We start from the raw sequence: 18,639 nt of genomic DNA, 5'->3' as shown, positions 1-18,639 counted from the left end.
TCACAATAGAGTTAAGCACAATAATTTTCATGATATCAGTTGACTACAGCATGATGGTAGTGGTTAGTGACATGAAAATTTATTATGACATGAGGATATTCATGGCATCACAATATTGGTTTATGACATAATAATAGTTTTTTGGCCTCATAATTGATTGATTCCAATACTGCATGGAGGTTCATAATATAGTTTGTTATGATGTCACAATGGTCAGTTTATTATAACCCAAATGATTCAATGACTGTGCAGTTGATTATGAGATCACATTGGTAGTTTTATAACATCACAATGATATTTATGATACAACTATAGTTTTCATGATATCAAAATTCATTATTACAACACAGTGGTAGTTTATGACACCACAACTGTTTTTACAATTCCCTGATCATTATGACATCACCATAGTAAACTTATAGTCATGTTTTTTGTCATCAGAATGGTGGATTATGACATAGTAAGTGATTATGACTCTATAATGGCATGTTTATAATGCCAGTGATTTTTTTATGATTTCACAATTGATCATGACATTGAAATGATAATTTTATGATATGACAATTGTGGTTTATGACATTTCAGTTGATTATGATATCACAAGAGTTTTTCAACCTCAGACTTGATTAATAAATAGCAATGGTAGCTTTATTTTATGTCATCTTAACATTGGTCTATGAAATCACAATGGGGTTTTTGATATCAGAATGGAATATAATATAATAGTGGCTTATAACATCACAATTGATTATGGCATCCAAATCTACCACAAAATGTAAGATTATGATACACCAAGGGTTTTTTACTTGGCAATTGATTTTGAAATCAACATGATTTCAAATCACAATAGATTTTGACATCACAATGGTGTTTATGACATCAAAATTGATAATGACATTGCAATATTAGGCTTATGATATCACAATGGTTGTTTGTTACATCCCAATAAATTATGACATCAAGGGGTCTTTACATCACAAACTATTGTGATATAACAATGGTAGCTTTATCATATTACAATGGATTTTTTAAGATTTATATTATTTATTTGAAAGACAGAGTTGGCCGGTGCCATGGCTCAATAGGCTAATCCTCCACCTGCGGCACCGGCACACCAGGTTCTAGTCCCAGTTGGGGTGCTGGATTATGTCCCAGTTGCTCCTCTTCTAGTCCAGCTCTCTGCTGTGGTCCAGGAGTGCAGCGGAGGTTGGCCCAAGTCCTTGGGTCCTGCACCCACATAGGACACTTGGAGAAGCACCTGGCTCCTGGCTTTGGATCAGCGTGGTGAGCTGGCTGCAGCAGCCATTGGGGGTGAACCAATGGAAAGGAAGACCTTTCTCTCTGTCTCTCTCTCACTGTCCACTCTGCCTGTGGAAAAAAAAAGAAAGAGTTACACAGAGAGTTAGAGACAAAGAGGTCTTCCATGTGCTGGTTCATTTCCCAGATGGCTGCAACAGCCAGAGCTGCGTCAATCCGAAGCCAGGAGCCAGGAGCTTCCTCCGGGTCTCCTATGTGGGTGTAGGGGCCCCACAACTTGGGCCATCTTCCACTGCTATCCCAGGCCATAGCAGAGAGCTGGATCAGAAGTGGAGCAGCTGGGACTAGATCCGGTTTCCATATGGGATGCCAGCACTGCAGGTGGTGGCTTTAACCTGCTGTACCACAGTGCCAGCCCCATAAAAATGATTTTTATGACATTGCAACAGACTTCAAGATAATAGTTATTTAAGATGATGTCACAATTGATTTAAAAATCCTAATGGTGATTTATGAGATGAAAACTGATTATCACATAGTTATGGTTGCTTTATGACAACAAAATAGTTTTATGACATCACAATTAACTATGAAATCACAATGGTGGTTGATTACATTATAGATTATGATGTAACAATTTTAATGCATCTGCAATTGATTGTGGCATATATTACATCACAAGTGTGAATTATGATATCACAGTATTGTTTTTTGTCATGGCAATCGTTATGGTGACATTAAAATTTTGACATCAATGGCATCACCATGGTTTTCATGTCATAATGTTGATTTTTGAAATTGAAAAGATTTTTGTGATAATATAATTGATTATAGCATCCTGTTGGTAGTTTATGACATCACCATTATGACATCATAATGATAGGTTTATGGTGTAACATTTGACTTATAATTTCACAATTGATTATGACAGAACAACTGTAGTTTTTGATAGCACAATTATGGTTTATCACATCTGAACTGATTGTGACATCACATAAATTTTTTAGTCTATCACAATTGATTGTAACATAGTAATGGTAGCTTATGATGTCACAATGTTTTTGTATAGTCATAATTGATTTTGACCTCTCAATGGTTTTTATGCCATCACAGTCCATAACACCATAATGGCAGCTTTATGACATCATAATGGAAGTCTATGACATCACAATTGGGTCACAATAACAGATTTGTAACTTTGGAATTTATTATGACAGCACAATGGTTAATGATGGTTATGACATCATTATAGTACTTCATGGCATCAGAATATTTGGCATCATAATTGTTTCCTGATATCACAATTGATTATTACATCACAGTGCTGGTTAATAAATTCACAATTAATTCTGCCATACAATGTTGATTTATGACATAACCATGTTAATATATGACACTATTTTTGACTATGATGTCTAATGATAAAATTATTGCCTCACAGTGGTATAATGAATTCACAATATAGTTTATGACATCATGTCTATATGACAACACAATTTATTATAACATCATAATTATAATTTATGACATAAAAATGATTATAATGACTCAATAGTGTGATTATGATGCCACAATACTTTGGGTGACCTCACAGTGATTATGTATTCACAATGGTTGATTTATATCACAATCATGGTTTATTAAATCACAATTGAGTATAATACCAGAAGGGTATTTGTATAACAATTGATTCAGACTTAACAATGATAGCTTACAACATCACAATGTTTTATGATATCAGAATATTTTTTTAAATCAGTGATTTTTGACATCACAGTCATAATATCATGACAGTTTTATTACTACAGAATTATTGGTTAATGACATCACAATAGTATATTAATTGCACCACTATACTTGTATACGATGTCTCTATGTCTCTCATGGAATCACAACTGGCTATAAATTCATACTGGTGGTTTTATGACATGCCAACTGATTATGCCATCACAAGAGTGGGTTATGCATCACAATTGGTTGTGATATAACAATTGTGGGTTTCTGATGCAATAGTGTGTTTGTGATTTTAAACTTGATTGTGACATCGTAGCAGTAGGTTTATGACATCACCATGTTGGTTAATGGTATCAAAATATCAGTTTATGGACTCAAAATGGATTTTATGCCATAACAGTTGAATATAATATCACAATGGTGTTTTACTTCTTTTTTTTTAAGATTCATTCATTTATTTGAAAGTCAGTTACACAGAGAGAGGAGAGGCAGAGAGCATGAGAGAGGTCTTCCACCCACTGGTTCACTCCCCAATTGGTCTCAATGGCTGGAGCTGTGCCAATCTGAAGCCAGGAGCCAGGAGCTTCTTCTGGGTCTCCTACATGGGTGCAGGGGCCCAAGGACTTGGACCATCTTCTGCTTTCCCAGGCTATAGCAGAGAGCTGGATCAGAAGTGGAGCAGCCAAGACTCAAACCAGTGCCCATATGAATGCTGGCACTACAGGCAATGGCTTTACCTGCTATGCTACAGCGCTGGCCCCAGTAGTTTATGAAATCACAATTATGACTTCATAATGATAGACTTATGACACCACAAGACTTTTTATGTATTTTCAAGTGATCATGAGATCATAATGGCAGGTTTTCAATATAAAAATGGTGGTTTATCATATCTTTGTTGATTATGATGTCACAAGGATATTTACAACATCACAATTGATTATGAAATGATTATGTCTTAATTGATTATGAGATGGAAGTGATATACTAACAATGGTTTTTACAAGCATCGCAATATTGATTTATGACATCATAATGGATTTATGATATCACAATCACATCATATTCATCATTTATATCACAATTGATTATGACATGTCACATGCCTTTATTTTATTGCTCTCTTGTACCTACTTTTAGCAGTGTCTGAACATGGCTCATTTGGGTTCTCCATAGTAGATTTGGAGTCACTGTTTGCAAATCTGTTCTTAGAGATCACATTCAGAGCTTGAAATCAGTCTAGGGTGGGAATATTTATAATAAAGAAATGGCCCACTGGTGTATCCCAGGATTCCCCTCCTCCTAAGGATCTGCTTTATCAGAATGACACTGCCCTGGCCCTTGTTCTTGTTTCATTCAAAGAGCAATATTTTTCTTCCCACAAAGAATATATTACATGCTACCTCTGGTTCTTAGTCAAAAGCTGGTTTAAACCTCAATTTCTAAGCTAGGAGTAAGTGCTCATTTTTGCATGTCTCCCAGGTTCAGAGCTTGTGCAGATTAAACATTCCCAATAACTTTTCAACTCCTTTCTTCACCCTGCTGCTAGATGCTTTAGCATGATCTTTAGGGAAGAACCTCAGTTGAAAGCAATGAGTTCTCCAAACTCAATGCCCATGGGATGGAGGAAACACTGGTTTTATTTAAAGAAGTAAAGGACTTGTTATAGATGTGTTGGAGGTCCCACTGTACCTGAAACTATGCTGGCTGGGGACAAAGTGATCAGACAGACAGACCCAGCTCCTGCCTTCTAAAAATTTATTGCCCAGCTTGATCTGATATTTCTAAATTACCCCCGCAATTTGAAAAACACCCTCTCTATGTGTCTACATTCCTGAAGAAATTCTGGGTTCTAAATCAAAAAACAGACTTAGCTCCCTACATTTTAAGTAATTGCCTTCCATCAGGCCCTCCATTTGCAACAGGATTGACCTTGGTTAAGTTGCTACACTTTTCTAGACTTCAGTTTCTTCATCTGTAAAATAGAAATGACAATCATACTAACTACTTAGTAAAATTAGTGTAAGTTATAAATGGAAAGCACTTGCCTCAAGACAATGTCCATCAAATAGCATGTGCTAGAAAAATAGTATTATTATATTTATGTGTTACTCTAAGTGCAATGACATATCTAAAAGCTTTCAGACATATAGTCTCATAATAATAAGCATTAAAAAGTGCTATTTATAGACTTAGAAAAATGCATTGTATTCTTAAGAATGACATCCTACATGTATTTAAACATATACATATATATATAATATATATATATACACATATATGGCCAGCGCCATGGCTCACTAGGGTAATCCTCCACCTGCGGCACCTGTACCCCAGGTTCTAGTCCCGGTTGGGGTGCTGGAGTCTGTCCTGGTTGCTCCTCTTCCAGTCCAGCTCTCTGCTGTGTCCCAGCAAGGCAGTGGAGAATGTTCCAAGTCCTTGGGCCCTGCACCCACATGGGAGAGCAGGAGGAAGCACCTGGCTCATGGCTTTGGATCAGCACAGCACACCTGCTGTGGTGGCCATTTTGGGGGTGAACCAATGAAAGAAGACCTTTCTCTCTGTCTCTCTCTCTCACTGTCTATCTTTGCCTATATAATATATATATATATATATATATAGGCTTTATGATAGAGTAAAATGAAGAGTTTATAATGTGCCATGGAGTCAGAAAAGCCTGAAGTTAAATCCCCATTCTACAATTACTGGCCATGTGACCTTAGAAAAAGTCTCCCATTTCTCCATCTAGAAAATAAAGGTAAAATTAGCACAGTTGTTCCTTGATATGGGGAATTGACTCAAAATCCCCCCACTAGCACCAGACCTATGCATGCTCAAGTCCCTTGTTTGGAAGGGCCTGGAAATTTCACAAATCCTATACATATTCTCTGATATACTTTAAAGCAGTTCTAAGTTACTTATAATACTTCATATAATATAAATGTTTTATAAACAGTTATTATGCTCTACTACTTATGAAACAATGAAGAGAACCATGATGTTTTTATGTTTTTGATCTGTGGTTGGTTGACTCATAGATTGCAGTACTGACTGAGCCTTCTTCAGATGTGGGTGATGGGATTCATTTCGAATATGATTTCGGGGGGCTGGTGCTGTGGCACAGTGGGTTAATGCCCTGGCCTGAAGCACCAACATCCCATCTGGGCATCGGTTCTAGACCCGGCTGCTCCTCTTCCAATCCAGCTCACTGCTATGGTCTGGGAAAGCAGTAGAAGATGGCCCAAATGCTTAGGCCCCTGCACCCACGTGGGAGACCCAGAAGAAGGTCCTGGCTCCTGGCTTTGGATCAGTGCAGTTGTAGCCATCTAGGGTGTGAGTCAGCGGATAGAAGACCTCTCTCGCTCTCTCTCTGCCTCTCTTCTCTCTGTGTAACTCTGACTTTCAAATAAATAAATAAATCTTTTTAAAAAATTAAAAATAATATGATTTGGGACATGCACCTGGCAAGTAGTCAATAAGAAAACCACTCAATTATACTGCTACTGACTCCACACACCCATCATCAACAATGACTTGTTTCATCCTTACATGTGCCTCTGACGACAGATGGGAAAACATGGCACAGAAGGGGCAGGGCTGATGAGTACTACTCCGTTATTCTTTCTTCAAGACAAGATTTCTGAGAGGGGAGTAGTTGGAGTAGCAGTTAACATGTCCACAGTAGAGAACTTCTGTTGAATTTTCATCTTTACACTAGTAAAAAACCTGGGGGCAGCAGGTGATGGTTTGAGCATTTGGGTTATTTCCATCCTCTTGGAAGACCTGGACTGAATCCCTGGATCCTGTTTCCAGCCAGACACAAGTCCAGTTTCAGCCATTGTGGACATTTGGGGATTGAACCAACTCTAATATGGGAGGTCATGATTGAAAGGGACACCTTAACCCATGGCATCACAACCTGGACACCAATTTAGAGATTCTTATCTTATAAGTCTAGTCCAAAATTCTCTTTATAGGAAATGGTGAGTTTCCCCAGTCTACAAAGCTGGTGTTTTGACTTATGGCCTGTTCATGGTAGCCTTCATTAAAAAATACACAGAGAAAGATTCTAGGGAAGTGTATTTGGCTCCATCTGTTATTCTGAAGTGGTAACTGAAACCTTGTCCTAAATTAATAATGCAGTAATATCCTGCATTTCATCTTAGTATCTGAAGCATTTAACTTGACTTGTGCCTAGTGCCCTACCAGTAATTTCATGTGCTGCATGAATCAATGGTGGCTGCATGTTAAAACAGGAGTAAGATAAACTTCACCAATGGGTATTGAGATGCCTTAAAGAAAAACATATATTATGCTCATGGGATTATACATATATTTGCTTACTTAATCCTCAAAGTAAACCTACTGTATAAGAATTAGTAAGCTAATTCCAAATTAGAACTGCAAATCACAAAGTTCTGTACTCTAACAAAATTCTATAGCTAAAATATGGAATGGTAAGAATTGGAAATTAGGTTTCCCTCTTTCAAAAAGTCTGATTTCTAAACATGTTCACCTTGAGGGGTGCACAATAGATCTACATGTTATCTAGAATGTCACCTCCTAGCTTATTCACACAGTTCTTGACCTGACTCAATATTCTCATCACAGGGTTCTACTGAAACGGGTCCACTCTCCTTCCATAAACCCAGCCCCTCCTCCTTTATACTTGCTATTTTGTTTCAATTATTCATTTTCCCATATGTTTATCAAGGCTGCATATTTTCATTCAGTGTATCTGCTAATTAAGCACCTGAGCCTCATGATTTCAAATATATCTGCCCACCCAATGCATGCACCTGACAGAGTATCTATTAGAATGCCAACCCTGATCTAATTAGATTTATTATTCTCTAAGTGATATTAATGTATACTTATAAACATTATTATACCTAGCAAATGATACTATTTCTTTATGCTCCATAAATATTTCAACCTTTCTTCCACAAATTCGGTTTCATGATATTTCTCCCAGTTAACGAAACAGGTGAATAAATGGGATGAATAAAAAACAAACAAACAAACAAAAACCTCTGCTGCCATAGAAGTTACAAATATATCAGAATTCATTCTCATTTTTTATTCATTTTATTGTTTTCAAAATTAAATTAACCATGAATATATTCTTTTTTCCTTTTACTATTTTGTATTCCTTTTACTTTCTTAACATTTCATGTTACTAATTGCAAATGAAATTTCTATCATCCTTAAGTTCCCCATTGTTTTCCAGCTTTCCCCTCACCATGTAAATGCAGTGTGTGACTTCTTTTTGGGAAGGAAACTACCTATGCACCTAATTTCCAACTCTTCAGTACCATCTCCTTCTTCCCTTCCTAATGATGCAGAAAGAACAGCTGCCCTTTCTTCATACACTCTTCATGCTTTGACTGAAAAGCATCACTAGTCATTCCCCCCACTGGAATGGCTGATCTCTATATTAATAAATCTTAAAAGACCGGCTGTTTCCAAATAAACAGACCTACTGAGCATTCCTATTGTATCTTAATTTTGAAAGATTTATTTGTTTCCAAACTCAGAGTTACAGAGAGAGGGAGAGAGAGAGAGAGAATGAAAGGAGAGAGAGATCCTCAATCTGCTGATTCACTCCTTGGATGGCCATCACAGGATCAGGGCGAAGCCAGAGACCAGGAGATACTTCCAAATCTACAATGTGGGTGGCAAGCATCCAGGTACTTGGGACATCTGCTACTTTCCCAGGTTATTGGCAGGGTGCTGGATTGGCAATGGAGCAGCCAGGATATGAACCAATGTCCATATGGAATACCAGTGTCACATTCAATGGCTTAACCTGCTATGTCACAGCACTTGACTCTGTTTTCTATGAGCAACAGAAAAAACATGATTGTCTTTTTGGATCTTCAGTTTTAAAAAAGTTTTTTTTTTTGAAACCTCATGCTTTCTGGCTCTTAAACTTAATCTAGCTACTCCTTCCCAGTGTCTTTGTCATGGTCTCCTCAAACAATATTATTGAAACAGAACTAAACTTGTCTCAGCCTTGATTCTCTTTGATTCCTTACCATCTTGTCATTCTCATTCATTGATTCAGTTGTTTCAGTTCCCTTTCTTGCTATGATGTTCAATGTCTAAAAACTCACTGGAAATTTTCATTATAAGGTCTAATCTCAACTTGTGGGTCTTAGAGCCCCCAAAAGTAAGGATAGTGGCACTTAAAATCTTCCTAGAAAATGGAATTAAAAGACAAATTTAGGAGCAGGCATTTGGCCTGGCAGTTAATCATGATTTTGGAAAGCTGCATTCATATTATGTCTAGCTCTGTTCCTAATTTTAGCTTCCTGATAATGTACACCCTAGCAGGCAATAGATGGTAGATTTAAATTCAGCACTGATCAGGCTCAACCCCAGTTATTATGGTGTTTAGAAAGTGAACAAGGAATTGGGAGATTTCTCTCTCTTTCAAAAATATTTCAGTAGTGTAAGTTTTTCTTGGGCTAATTTAAAACCCACTATTTCATAATATACATTTTCATGGAATTTTTGAAGACTCATATTTATAGATTTCAAAGTTATTTGCACAAAAATGAAATATTCATTTTTTGTTATTTGAAAGAATTAGACAGAGATAGGAGCAGGAAGGAATTCCTCACCCACTAGTTCCATTTCCAAATACCCAAATATAGGCAGGACTGGGTGAGAAAATGTAAGGAATATGAAACTACATCTAGGTCTCTTACTTAGGTAGCTGGACCCAAGCATTTGGTTAATCAACTTTCACCACTCAGGATGCATTAGCAGGAAATGGTTAGAAGCAAAGTAGCTGGAATTGATCTGGCACTCTGATATGGGATGTAGGCATCCAGAGATATAGCTTAATATTCTGCATCATGATGCACAACTCCTTATTTTCAAAGGACTTGGACATTTTATCAAAATATATGCAACACTTTATGCCACTGGAAAACGTACAAAAATATTTTTCTTGTATATCTCCAAGAAAACTTCTAAATCAAGTGCTCAATTTAAACAATACACTCAAACACATCTGCATTGTGAAAATATACTTATTCCAAGTTCCATTAACAGCTAGTTCTCTAAACACACACTGTTTCTTCCTCAGATCCAACCTAAATCCAATCTTTTCTGACAACCCCTCTACATTCCCATGCCCAGCACTCATGCATTAATAATCCTGCTCCATGAATCCACAAAGGTCTTCTGCATACTGTAACTACAAAAATCTATGACAAAAATAGTTCCTAAATGTTTACTCTACTCCTGAGTACAATTACCAGTAACCAACAGCATCAGTGTACCTAAAATTTGTGTTACCTTCATGAGCTAATTTTATGCATGAGTGTGTGCATGTATGTGTTAAATTGGGCATGTGTGGCAATATTTGTACCAAGACTGTGTTAAATGTCTTATTCTTCTTGCAACCTCTGGCTCTCCACCCTCAGGAAGGAAGTCTGCCAATGATAACTGTCACCTAAAGTGGAATAGCCCCAGATGGATTGGTTACTGAGTTTTCTAATCACAATGATTGCTTCTTATTTCCCTCCCATATTTGAACATGTGAATCAGGATTGCAGTGGTTTTCATTCAACTAAGGGTGTTGCTTTACTTATTTTCTCATCCAGAAGCTCCAGTGACTTGGAGTCTTTCATATATAAGTCTCCTTGTGCTCTCCTATGTGAATTTTTGCCCTGAGGTCTTATTTCCTTACATAGTGAAACCCTCAGAAACCCTCACATACTTTCCAATTCTCATCAGGGTGCAAGTAGGGCATAGTCTTATTGGCTTGTGCAGAAGTGCCATACACTGCTACCTTGGCACCTACATTTTGTACCACTTATGGTTTTTAGCATTTGTAAATGCATGTGTAAATTTCAGTGTGCAAGTGAATCAAACATGGGCAAGCACAGCAGAAAATGCATTTTTAAGTGACACATTACTCAGCTACAATGTGCATATTTGTATATCAAGATACTAAGGATACTACACATCTTTAGCAATACTGTCATCAAGGAATCAGGCTCATAGAAATGGAACAAGCAGATTTAGCTGTCACCTGCAACACCAGCATCCCATATGGGCTCAAATTCAAGTCATGGCTGATCCACTTCTGATCCAGCTCCCTGCTAACATGCCTGGGAAAGCAGCAGATGACCCACTTTCTTAGGTCCATATAGGAGATACAGATGGAGTTCTTGGCTTCCAGTTTCATTCTGGCCCAGCCCCACCCAATTTAGGGAGTAATCCAATGGATAGAAGATTCTCTCTCTCTCTCTCTCTCTCTCTCTCTCTATCTTTCTGCCTCTATGTAACTCTGTATCTCAAATAAATAAAAATAAATCTCTCAAAAATCAGAAATGCCCTCAATGTGTTGAGAGCACACCTCTTCTTTAATCAAATGCTAGAATAACAGGAATTTCTACTCTCAACCTGATTTTCCTTAACCAAATTTTCAAAGCTTGGTCCACACTTCATATTGCCTCAGCATCCAGAGTTATGTCTCAAAATGTTAATATTGTCTGAAATTTTATTGCAATAGAAATACTTGATTTGTGATATTCAGCAACCTACATATATGTGGCAGAATGGAGTGGTGTCTTTGGACAAGAAAACACACTTACTGCCTGGTATACAAGTGAAATCTGTGCACATCTTCCTGCTGAGACTATGGAAGTATCTAGCCAGCAAAGTGTGCAATGACACCACAATAATGAAAGGACCCAGCACACTGAGATCTGTTCCTGTGCCCAGCATGTAGAAGGCCTGTCAACTTTGAGACTGTTCCTTGTGACTGTGAGTACTTGGCAAGGGATGTGCCCACAGTTGCATAACACAAAGGCAGTGTTCCTCATGTTCTGAAACACAGCCTTAGCCCCACAAAGTCTCTTCTCACTCAAATGCAGTTTCCTAGCTGGAACAAATGTTTCCACAGAGCCCATCCATCCTCCAGGTCACAATGGATGCTATGATGACAACAATTATTTGTCATCTAGAAAAGTGTTCAGCAGACTTCAGTACTGGATGCAGGCAAACCAGAAATTGTGAATTTTGGAAAGTCCTGGAAAAAGGAAACTTCCTCAGAGGAGAGAAGCAGCTACTATGCTTCTGGGAAATATCACAAGATTTGCTACTGCCACCTCAAGTTGCAGAAACATGTTCTCTCCCTTTGTAGTCTCCAAATGACAAGTTTGTGAGCTGTAGTCCCTGTATGCTTCCTATGGTTCTCAAGCCCTTGTGGTCAGGCTCAGGATTGACCAAATGATTTGCACTTCACTGAGTTGGGGGTTTTAGTGCATGGTCATTTTCAGTATGCAGAGTCCAATACACATGTTCCAATAATTTCCATTTGTGGAGCACGTGAAGTGTGTTTACTCATTAGAATAAAGCACAAAAGCAGTGAGAGTGGCTCTGGGTTGCAGTGTTGGGGAAAAACTGCTCTTGAGCCATTATCCCAAAAGGACAAGAATGAACCCAAGACTGTGTGCAGTTTGTCTGTTTAACTATTTATAAATATTTCCCAAATGCACACATTTGAAACATGGTAACATTGTTAAGAGGTAAATTATTACACTTATTTAAAAATATTTCCTGGGGCTGACATTGTGGCACAGTGGGTTAAGTCACCACCTATGGTGATGGCATTTCATATGAGCCCCATTTGGAGTACTGACTGCTCCACTTCTCATCCATGGCCCTGCTAATGCGCCTGGGAAAGAAACAGAGGATGACTTGAGTACTTGGGCCCCAGCCACCTACAAGAGAGAGATGGATGGAAATTCAGACTCCTGGTTTTGGCCTGACCTAGCCCTGGATATTACAACCTATTGAGTAGTGAACCAACAGATGGAAGATGTGGTGTGTGTGTGTGTGTGTGTGTCCATCTCTCTCTCTCTCTCTCTCTCCATCTGTCTCTCCCTCTCTCCCTGAAACACTGTCTTCCATGGGGCTGGTGCAGTGTGTTAACGCCCTGGCCTGAGGTGCCCCAACCCATATGGGTGCTGGTTTGAGACTCAGATGCTCCACTTCAGATCCAGCTCTCTGCTATGGCCTGGGAAAGCAGTAGAATATGGCCCAAGTCCTTGGGCCCCTGCACCCACATGGGAGACCCAGAAGCTCCTAGCTCCTGGCTTCAGATTGGCACAGCTCCGGCTGTTGCAGCCAATTGGGGAGTGAACCATTGGATGAAAGACCTCTCTCTCTCTCTCTCTCTCTCTCTCTCTCTGCCTCTGTTTCTCTCTGAGACTTTCAAATAAATAAATAAATCTTTTAAAAAACAAAAAGAACACTGTCTTCCAATTAAGTAACTACATCTTTAAGAATAAATTAAACATATCTCCAATTTGGATACTTCCAGAAGATAAAAACTCAAAAACAGTTTTCCACATTTTCTCCTTGTCTTTTCTTATAAATTCTCTTGCAAATTGAATTTTCATGAAGGTAATTGATAGCACTTTACTTAGAAAGAAATTCAATGTAAAACAAATGATTTGATTTCTCATAATTGGAAAAACAGCTTTCCATAAAACAACCTTGTGGAAATTTCTCTATATGAGTACTACTATTTGTGTAATGGCAGAAAATAAAAACAGAGATGACTGTCATGTAGACTTTTGTTCTACCATTCTTGATCTTCAATTTCATTCTTCAATAATATGATTCTGAAGGCAATACTTAGTTTATTTTCATGTTCAAGTGTATGTGTAAAACTTAACTACATAAATTCCATGTCTATCCATAGACTATTATATATAAATCAGACCTTAATGTGAATTTATGTCCAGCTCTAGTATGCTAATTTGTTGTATTATACATGCCTGTTTTTCACAATTGTGCCACACAATGATGAAAGGTAAGACTTCCATATTTCAGGGAATGCATTTTTCATTGCCATGCCATCTATGTACAGTATTAGGTTTTCCTTTTTCAAATCTGAAGGGATAATGCACATGCATTTAAGTGAAAATTCTGTGGGTCAGTGTCTACCAACTAAATATCAAGCCAGGCAGTCAGTCTAAATGTATTTTTTGAAGACAGTTGTTATGTAAACCACCTGCAATCTACACTCCACATTAGAAGAATTTAGCAGTAACTAGGAAGGAGTGAATCTAACAAACCAAATATATGCATTCAAGCTACATCACTCAGGAAAGCAGATTAGCACAGCCTCTGCCAGCCATGAGGCACAGAGCAGGACAATAAGAGACTTTGTTTAAGGGGTACTCCTGGGTTCTCATCCCATGTCCTCTCTACATCATTAATATTCTGATAGTTCAATGTCATTTTAAGGTTTCAAGAAGACGTAGATCACATAATCCCAATCACAATGAGAATTGATGAAGATAATAGGAAATGAATTAAGTGTTCATATACAAAATAAACTACTATTGTAAATACCAACAATGAACAACTGGAATTTGAAATGGAATCAACATTTTTTTAAGATTTTATTTACAAAATAAACTACTATTGTAAATACCAACAATGAACAACTGGAATTTGAAATGGAAGCAATATTTTTTTAAGATTTTATTTATTTTTATTTGAAAATTGGAGTTACTCAGAGAGAGCAAAGGCAGAGCGAGAGAGAGAGGTCTTCCTTCTGATGGTTCACTCCCCACTTGGCCACAATGGCCAGAGCTGTGTCAATCTGAAGCTAGGAGCCAGGAGCTTCCTCTGGGTGTCCCATGGCAGTGCAGGGGCCCAAGGACTTGGGCCATCTTCTACTGCTTTCCAAGGCTATTACAGAGAGCCAGATCAGAAGTGGAGCAGACAGGTCTTGAACCAGCACCCATATGGGATGCCAGTGCTTCAGGCCAGGGTTTTAACCCTCTATACCACAGCACTGGCCCAGGAAGCAATATTATTAACAATGCAGAAAAAAGAGAAACAAGGGAAAGGGAAGCTAGATATATAAATAGAAATACAGACATATGATGAGATAGAAAAGAGGAAGCAGAAAAAGCAGAGGCAGAAACTGAATGAGGAAGAAGAGGAGGAGGAAGATGAAAAGAGGAGGAGGAGGAGGAAGAAGAAATGTTATGAACTATAAATCCATGAAAATACATACAAAATGTATGGGAAAAATTATGAAAAAACCTAAATCGATGGATTTTATGTCTTAATCTGAAAAACACAATAGTATTAAGGTATTCATTCTTCCCACATGAACCAAAAGATTCAGCATGGTCCAATAAAAATTCCAGTAAGCTGTCCTGTAGACAATGATCAACATTTTTTCTGAATTTGTAAACTGTAGACATTGTTGAATAATAGTAAATCTGAGGAATAAACATTTATTGATTTCATGTTTTATTATAAACATACAGTAATCAAAAGATCATGATGTTGGGTAAAGAAGAAATGTGGCTAAAGGGGATGGCATAAATATATGGAGGTAAATATTTATACTTAACTGATCTTGGTGAAAGGTACAAAGAACATGTATTCCTTTTAAGATTTTTTTGAGCAATACAGTTACAAGCAGAGAAATGGAAAAACAGAGAGAAAGGTCTTCCATCCACTGGTTCACTCCCCAAATGTCCACAATGGACAGAGCTGTGTTGATCCAAAGCCAAGAACCAGGAGCTTCTTCCAGGTCTACTACATCAGTGCACAGGTCCAAGCACTTGGGCCTTCTTCTACTGCTTTCCCAGGCCATAATAGAGAGCTGTATCGGAAGAGGAGAAACCAGGACATGCATCAGTGCCCATATGAGATGTCAGCATCCCAGGCAGTGGCTGTGCCACTATGCCACAGTGCTGGCCCTTGATGAATATGTATTTATAACAATTGGATATAGTGCTCTTGGATGAGCAAGTGGAGAAAAAAACAGAGATACATATTTTAGACCTAACATATAAACTCATTCAACATAGTGAATAGACTTTTACATAGGTAAAATGAAAAAAGAAATTAATTGCATTAGTTTTATATGCAACACTGAATATATGATCAATAAAAATATAATGCAGACTTTAGTTTTATAATTCTGAAAGTCAGAATTATACACACACACACACACACACACAGAGGGAGATAGAGGGTGACAGAGAGAGAAAGAGTGAGAGAGAGATATTTCTTCCATATGCTGGTTCATTCCTCAAGTGGTTATAACAACCAGCATTTGGCCAGGCTGAAGCCAGCAGCCAGGAGCTTCATCAAGGTCTCTCATATGGGTAATGGGGCCCAAACACTTGTGTCATATTTGGTTGCTTTCCTGGGCCATTATCAATGAACTGAAATAGAAGTGAAGCAGCCAGGACTTGTGCTAGTGTCCATAGGGCATGCCAAAACCACAGGCAATGGCTTTACCTGTTCTGCTACAATACTGGTCATGTAACATGTATTCTATTAAATTAAAAATGTCTTATATTCAAAAAGAATTTTTTAAAATAATGAAAAATACATCTTATCCTGGGAGAGAATATTAGCAAAGTATATATGTGGGGCTGGTATTACAAGATGTTGGGTGAAGCCACAGATTGCTATGCCATTTGTGTCCTGAATGCTCCATTTCCAATCCAGCTCCCTGCTAATATATATGGAAAAGCAGTGGAGGATTGCTTAAGTATTTAGACCTCTGTATCCATGAACGAAATTGAGATAAAGCTCCTGAATTAACCCAATCCTGGCCATTGCAGCAATTTTGGAAGTGAAGCAGTGGGTCAAAGATATTTCTTTCTGTCTTTTCCTCTCTGTAACTCGACCTTTCAAATAAATAAATAAATAAATAAATAAATATTTAACAATAGCAGCAGTCATTGAATGAAAAATTAATAAAGACTGTAAAACTCGGCAATGAGGTGACAAATTATCAAATTTAAAAACAGCAAATTAACTAAGAATTGTCTTTACATTGAATATATGCAGATTAGAAAAAAGCACATAAAATTATGAGATAAGAGAAAGGACTGTAAAGAAAGAACTCAAATTAAACCAGCATTAAGCACTAATATTTTTGAGATAGATATAATAAACAAATAAACACAGCAGTGTAAAAATTGACAAGAATATCGAAAAAACAAAAATCACATTCATTATTGGTCAGAATATATAAGGGTACTTTACAAGACATCTGGAGGTGTGATTGTGAAGTCTTCAATAGTGTCACCATACAATGCAGCAAAGATTTCCATATAATTTACCCAGTTTATGTGAAAATACATATTCCACACTATCCAGCTTGAACATAAATGCAATAGTTTTATTCATATTGGATTTCACAGGTATGAAACCAAGATGCCCTGCAGTAGATGAACAGATAAACAAATTGTCACACAATATGGGGACATTTGAGGCACAACTGATGTGACAGCATACAAAACCACTGGGATGCAGATAGTGGGCTGGATTGGATTCATAGAGGCCCAGAGCCAAAGGAAGACACAGGGTACAGGTCAATAGCATAGACACCTGACAGAAGCAGCAGCTTTGGAAAGACACAGGGTGGTACCCAAAACTGCCAAAAGTTACTCTGTAAAAAGAAGTGTTGGAGATGAAGGAGCCCGGATATAGATTAAATGGAACAGGGAAGAACTTGGACAAGGATCTACCTCTCCTTCTGTCTCATCGACATTGTTCTGGGGGTATAGTCAGGGAAACTGACTGAGGAACAGGAAATATTAGGTAAAAGGGTCAATTTTTCACCAAGAAAACCTTGATATATATAATAGAACATAACCAAATATAAACTGATGAGAGGATTAAGCAAGATTCTTGGGTTCAAGAGCAATATATACAATGAAGGGTGTTACTAGGCACAAGAAAAAAACAAATAGGCAACATTTTTGAAGGACAAAATACAGACTAGGAAACAAATCTCTAGAAAGATCAATGAGACCAAGAAATAATACTCAACCGTTTGCAAATCAGTACTAAAAATCTCAAACTCACACAAAAATAAAAACAAGAATATAAAGAAAAGACCTAGAGCCCAAACACTGAGTAAACCGTAACTCACGGAAAACGTTTAAGGAGCCCCGAATCACAGGATCACAGACAATGGAACAGGGAAGTATTTCAGGAGATGGTCTGGAAGGTGTCGGCCCCCTCTGCTGTGGGAGTGTCGTGTCCCAGGAAGAGGAGAGACAGCTTCAAACTTGAGCCCAAGGCACCCACCTTATTCCCCCAACACAGCACAGTCCCAAGGCCCGCAGGCTGCATCTGATTGGCTGCGTCTCCTCTGACGCCATAAGTGCGCGCCATTGTGTGACCTACCCAAGCAGGTTGGCCTGGGCAACGCTGTGTGAATCTTCTTTCTGGGCTCCGCCGTTCTTTGCTTCCCGGCTCTGCTCCTGGTCGCGGCCTCCCGTGGTCAGCCTTTCCGCTCCCTGTTACAGAGACCTCAGGACCGGGACTCCTCAGAAGCTGGAAAATGGTGAGTGAGGTCCAGTCCCGTCAGGCCCGCAGGATGTGAGCTGGGCCACAGCAGGAGCCCTGAGGGTCTTGTCCTGGCCCTGTTTGCAGTGACTGTGGCTCATCTCTGGAGCCCCGAAACCGCCAACATTGTTGATGAGGACAGGAAGGAACTTAGAATTCAGACTTCAGATCTGGCTGTCACGTGAGTGAGAAGCTGACTTGCGGGTCCTCTGTCCCACCTTTCTCTCTAGGGATGACCGGAGTCTCCTGAATTGCAAACAAGGTTTAATGTCAGTAACC

General features: G+C 38.4%; 1 long non-coding RNA gene across 1 annotated transcript; it reads right to left on the bottom strand.

Moving 5' to 3' along the window:
- Positions 1-15,274: 15,274 nt before the first annotated feature.
- Positions 15,275-18,196, bottom strand: LOC138844894 (uncharacterized). Its single transcript, XR_011381316.1, has 2 exons — positions 17,942-18,196; positions 15,275-15,649 (listed from the first exon to the last, which is right to left on the bottom strand). It is a non-coding gene; the product is annotated as an uncharacterized lncRNA (long non-coding RNA).
- Between the last annotated feature and the right edge of the window lie 443 nt (positions 18,197-18,639).

The sequence above is a fragment of the Oryctolagus cuniculus genome, chromosome 13, assembly GCF_964237555.1.
Source record: "Oryctolagus cuniculus chromosome 13, mOryCun1.1, whole genome shotgun sequence".
Taxonomy (NCBI): Eukaryota; Metazoa; Chordata; class Mammalia; order Lagomorpha; family Leporidae; genus Oryctolagus; species Oryctolagus cuniculus.
Note: the sequence above shows the minus strand (reverse complement) of the source record. Positions and strands in the feature narration are given on the sequence as shown.